Consider the following 5,757-nt stretch of genomic DNA (forward strand, 5'->3'; position numbering starts at 1 on the left):
AATAAACCCATCATAATTGAAAATATTATAATTTGAAATTTCATGAAATACACCTAACCTACCGAACATCATAGCTCGGCCTAGCCTGCCTTAAATGTGCTCAGGACACTTACATTAGCCCACAGTTGGGCAAAATTATTTAACACAAAGCCTATTTTATAATAAAGTGTTGAATAGCTCATGGAATGTATTGAATACTATACTATACTGAAAATGAAAACAGAAGCCGGGCATGGTGGCTCACACCTGTAATCCCAGCACTTTGGGAGGCCAAAGTGGGTGGATCACCTGAGGTCAGGAGTTCAAGACCAGCCTGACCAACATGGTGAAACCCCATCTTTAATAAAAATACAAAATTAGCCAGGCATGGTGGCGCATGCCTGTAATCCCAGCTACTTGGGAGGCTGAGGCAGGAAAATCACTTGAACCCAGGAGGCGGAGGTTGCAGTGAGCCGAGATTGCGCCACCACACTCCAGCCTGGGTAACAAGAGTGAAACTCTGTCAAAAAAAAAAAAAAAAGAAAGAAAACAGAATAGTTGTATGGGTATTCAAAATACAGTTTCTACTGAATGCATATTGCTTTCGCACCATTGTAAAGTAAAAAAAAAAATTTCGCCAGTTGAACCATTGTTAGTTGAGGACCATCTGTATGTTTATTGTAGGACTTCTCTGAGCCTTTATTTAGTAGATATCTTAGTTTGGGTTCTGCCAGAAGCATACTATAAAATAAGAATTAGAATATAATTAATTTATTTGGGACATTATTTCAGGCAACTTCACTAGGAGAAGTGAAGTCAATCAACACAGGGTACATTAATCAGCTGGTTTACCACTATGGGGACCTGGAGCTCAATACCACTGGTGATCTCTGAGAGACAATGTAGAACACATTTCAGTTATCCCAACCAACAGGTGAGAAAGCTGTGAAATTTTCTCCCAACTACCATCCCTCATTTGTTGAAGTCTGCTTTCAAAGGCGTTGACTCTCAGGTACTTTCAGCTTGCTCTGCAGGCCACAACATGTACTTCCTGAGTCAGCAGTAAAAGAACACAAATAACAAAACAAGAAACTTGAGCAAAAGTCCCATGAGCTTATACTATGCAGAGTGTGCAGAGAATATGAGTAGACCAAGAACAGCAACTCCTCCAATAGGTAACATGGTTTGTGAACCTCCAAGAGGTAGATTAAGTTTGCATTTTCCCAGTATATTTGACCACAGAATCTTCTCTGTCTAGAACATCCTGAAGGCTGGTAATGTTTCACATAATAAACTTTGAGGGCTCCTTCTAGATCAATAGTCAATAAGCTTTATCTGTAAAGTTAACCTTTATCTGTAAAGATAGTAAATACTTTTGGCTTTACATGACAGATGGTGTCTGTCACAACTGTTCAACTCTGCTGTGACAATCCCCAAAACAGCCAGAGACAATATGCAAATGACTTTCCATGGTTGTGTTTCAATAAAGCTTTATTTATAGGTGGCCAGCCAGATTTCACCCATCAGGTGTAGTTTGCTGACCCCTGGTCTGGCCTTTCCTACAGCTCCATCCAGCTGTAGGATTATAAGACGACATGTGAGGTTGCCCTACACAACAGGGAAGTCAGAGTGACTGATCTTAGCAAAGCCTTAACTCTCTTCTCTCATGTGGATTCATAGTAAATGGCGTTTCAAATCAATGTACCTAACCACTACAGAACCCCATCCCAGCCAGTCCTCTGCCACAGTCCCATGTATTCCATTTTGCTGAAGAAAAGCAAATGAGCCTAAATTTAATTAATCTGCTAGGGAAATAAAAATAGTGTTGCCTGAAAGCTGCCTGATGCCAAGAATTTTCTGTGTCACAGGAAGAGAAAAATAGTGGCTTAAAATAAACAAAGTTCTGCTTACCCTAGGATCCTAAAGAGATATAAAGACTGGGGGAGGAGGGAAAGGGGTCAGAGAACACCCAACTCCAGCTTCTTTATTTTCTAGCTTGAAGGCATAAGGACAACACTTTCTCCTGATACACCCGTTTAGCTACCTAGTGAATGCTGGGCATTCGTTCCTTAATTCAAGAAAAATATATTGGATGCCTAATCTTTGCCAGACACAGTGCTAGACGGGACTGGATACATAATTTGTTGGGCCCTAAATTTTGCAAAACAAAAATTCAGGGCTTCTGTTCAGCAATTACAGTATCAGGAATATCAAAATGAGACAGCAGAGTACTATACCAAGCCTGGGGCCCTTCTGACTACTGTGCAATTGCACAGGCCACATACCCAAGAAGCTAGCCCTGGCTGGACATTGGTTTTATGAAGATACATGTGGTTACAAAGAAGATTTCAGTCTTTGCTCTAGAGAAGCTACTATCCAAGAAGGGAGAGAAGATGTATGTAATAAGACTATCAGAGCTTCATATCTTCCTTTTCAAATCCATCACCACTTTTATGCACATCAGATCCCAGTGAGCTTCTACATTCAACAGCCAGCACCTGCATCTCTCTGTTGGCATCTGGCCCCAGGCTGCTGGAGCCACTTTGTCGGGGAGCTCAGAGAGCTGGAAGTCCTTCACCATTGACTTGTGTGCTAGTCCATTTAGTTTGCTCCTTGCCCCTGGTTAGGTCAGCCCTAAGGCCAGATGTGCAATGGTCCCAGACCTTCTCCATAGGATTAAGTCATACCCCAGCCTAGATCCCTTCCCTTCCTATTTCCCCACTTCCCTACCAGTTCTTCTTGGGAGCACTTCCTAACAGATTATTTCCACACACAAATTTTCATTTCAGAGTCTGCTTTTGAGGAACCCAGTCAAAAACACACACATATAAATTATAGGGGACTGTTAATAGACTAAATGTCTGTGACCCAAAAATATTCTTATGTTGAAATCCTGGCTGGGCGCGGTGGCTCATGCCTGTAATCCCAGCACTTTGGGAGGCAGAAGGGGGTGGATCACGAGGTCAGGAGATCGAGACCATCCTGGCCAACATGGTGAAACTCCGTCTCTACTAAAAATACAAAAATTAGCTGGGTGTGTGGTGCGTGCCTGTAGTCCCAGCCGCTTGGGAGGCTGAGGCAGGAGAATCTCTTGAACCCAGGAGGTGGAGGTTGCAGTGAGCTGAGACTGCAACACTGCACTCCAGCCTGAGAGACAGAGTGACACTCCGTTTCAAAAAAAAAGAAAAAAAAGAAAGAAAGAAATCCTAACTCCCAAAGTGGGGCTTTTGGGACGTGACTAGGTCATAAGAGTGGAGACCTCATGAATGGAATTAGTGCCCTTATAAGAAGAGATGATTTCTCTCTCAATCCTGTGAAGGTTCAAGGAGATGTTGGCCATCTGCAAAGCTGGAAGAGACTGCCCTCAGTAGACATTGGATCTGAAGGACACCTTCATCTTAGACTTCCTAGCCTCCAAAACTGTGAGAAATAAATGTTGTTTAAGCCATTCATTTATGATGGGCTGTTATAGTAGCCTATATTGGCTATGATAAGGACTAAGGTACAAAATGAGAATTGGTGGAGATCCTGAGAAAGTATCAGGCTGTTCAGAGATGAGGAAAGCTTATTCCAGGTGAAGACAGGGAGTAGTGGCACAGGTGAGAGGAATCTTGGGTGGGTCGGTGTCTATGGTAGGTCTTGACTAATGAATGTATTCATATAATGAATAAGGAATTGTGGAAATAGGAGGAGGTATTGTATTTATTCTGTTTATTTCTACAGATCTCTTTACTCTTTTCTAAGCTGCCATGTATCCAGGAAGGCTGACCTGCGTGGACTGCATCAACAGGCAACCTTGTCTTTGGCTTCTGGTTGCATTAGGCCAATTACCTTGTAGATGATGAGTGGTGGAGGAATGTGAATATATAATGGATAGATGAGCAAAAGGAAAGATGAATGAACACAATCAGTGGCCTCTGAATGTTAATACTAGGTGGCTTGACCTTGACTTTCTAGTACATATTTGGGTAGAATCATTTGTTCATCCTTCTGTGATATTTCTCAGGGTTGGTTTTGTTTGTTTGTTTGTTTGTTTGTTTGTTTTGAGATGCAGTCTCACTTTGTCACCCAGACTGGAGTGCAGTGGTGCCATCTTGGCTCACTGCAACCTCCACCTCTTGGGTTCAAGAGATTCTCCGGCCTCAGACTCCCAAGTAGCTGGGACTAGAGGTGCACACCATCACACTCAGCTTAATTTTTGTATTTTTAGTGGAGATGAGGTTTCACCACATTGGCCAGGTTGATCTTGAACTCTTTACCTCAGGTAATCAGCCTGCCTCGACCTCCCAAAGTGCTTGGATTACAGGAGCCACCACACCCAGCCTCTCAGATTCTTATTTAGTTATATGGCTGAATTTTAGAAGTCCCATTTCAGAGGGTAATTAATAGAGTCATATTTCTTCCAACAAAGTTGGAATCTCTGAGCTGTTTGTGCTCTTGGCACAAAAGAGGATGCTGACAGGAGGATGCAGTTGCAAAACAAAAAAAAAAGAAGAAGAAAGAAAGAAGTTACGAGAAGTATTTTGCAAAGTAAACATCACTAGGAGGAGGAATGATGAAGCTAAAATAAATGTTTCCTGTTGAAGTCTACTTTGTATTACAAATCATGAAGGGGCTTGATTGGATAGCTCACTGGTGACAAATAGCCTGCAGTTCATTTCTTTCTCTTACTGACTTTTGGCCAACATGATGCAAGATGCACATAAATGTTATTTGACAGTGCCTTTCAGCATACTGAGGCAGGATGAGGCAGGGCTCTGCTCAAAGAAACAACTGGGTTTTTGGAACCAATTCTACTGCACATTACACCTAACTCTATATACTGTTGTACCAATCAAGGGACCCACAAGACACAGGTAACACATTCAAACATGCTAATTGAGGAGACATAACAGGGGAACCATTTACAAAGTGCAGACAGGGTTTGAGAGAACCAGCAACATATGGTGAAGCACCCTGGACCTAGTATGAGAGCAACACAGGAGAAACCAGAGGTGAGAGAGGCAGAGAGAGGGGTTCATGGTGACGCTGTACAAGCACCTGGCTCCAGTCTTGTTGGAGTGCAACAATTCACGAAGCTAGATTCCCCCTCTACCTCTCAATTATGTAAGCCAGTTTGTCATTTTTTTTTTTTTTTTGACTTAAGTGAGTTGAAGCTTGTTTTTATCACTTGCTATACTGCTCATCTAGGCTCCCTTTGCCCTGAGTCCATCCCTACAGTGCTATCAACCACTCTGTACAGTGTCATTTTTTTTTTTTTGCCGGAGTTGGGGGATCAGACACCCCCACTAGACTCAGAGTTCTCACTTTTCCTCTTTACCAGGGTCTGGTGCAAGTTTGTAAGTGTTTAACAAATATGGAAAGCAAGCAATGCAAGAGTCAGGGTTCCAAGACAAGGTAGTTCAGTATTGCTAGTTTCTTAATAAGATAATAAGGAAGATGATGATGATGATGATGATGACCACCTGTGGTAATGATAATGGTGATGATGATAATTACCATTTATTGAGCATTGCACCTTTAAGGGCTTTACAAACATTTTCTCATGAGATCATCAGAACCACCACCTCAAGTAGCTATGTTAAACCATGCTTCTCAGGCTCAGAGATTTCAGGCAACTCATCCACTCATACAGCTATAAGTGGCAGTCACAGGATATTCACTACAAAGTCCATGCTTTTATCCATCACGTGAACAGCCCCCAAGCCTTTCTACTTCTTCATTTTCCTGAATGAAGCCCCCTATCCTGACATGCCATTCTTGACTCTGCCTTTGCTT

Source organism: Rhinopithecus bieti, unplaced genomic scaffold, assembly GCF_001698545.2.
Source record: "Rhinopithecus bieti isolate Rb0 unplaced genomic scaffold, ASM169854v2 scaffold_8601, whole genome shotgun sequence".
Lineage (NCBI taxonomy): Eukaryota > Metazoa > Chordata > Mammalia > Primates > Cercopithecidae > Rhinopithecus > Rhinopithecus bieti.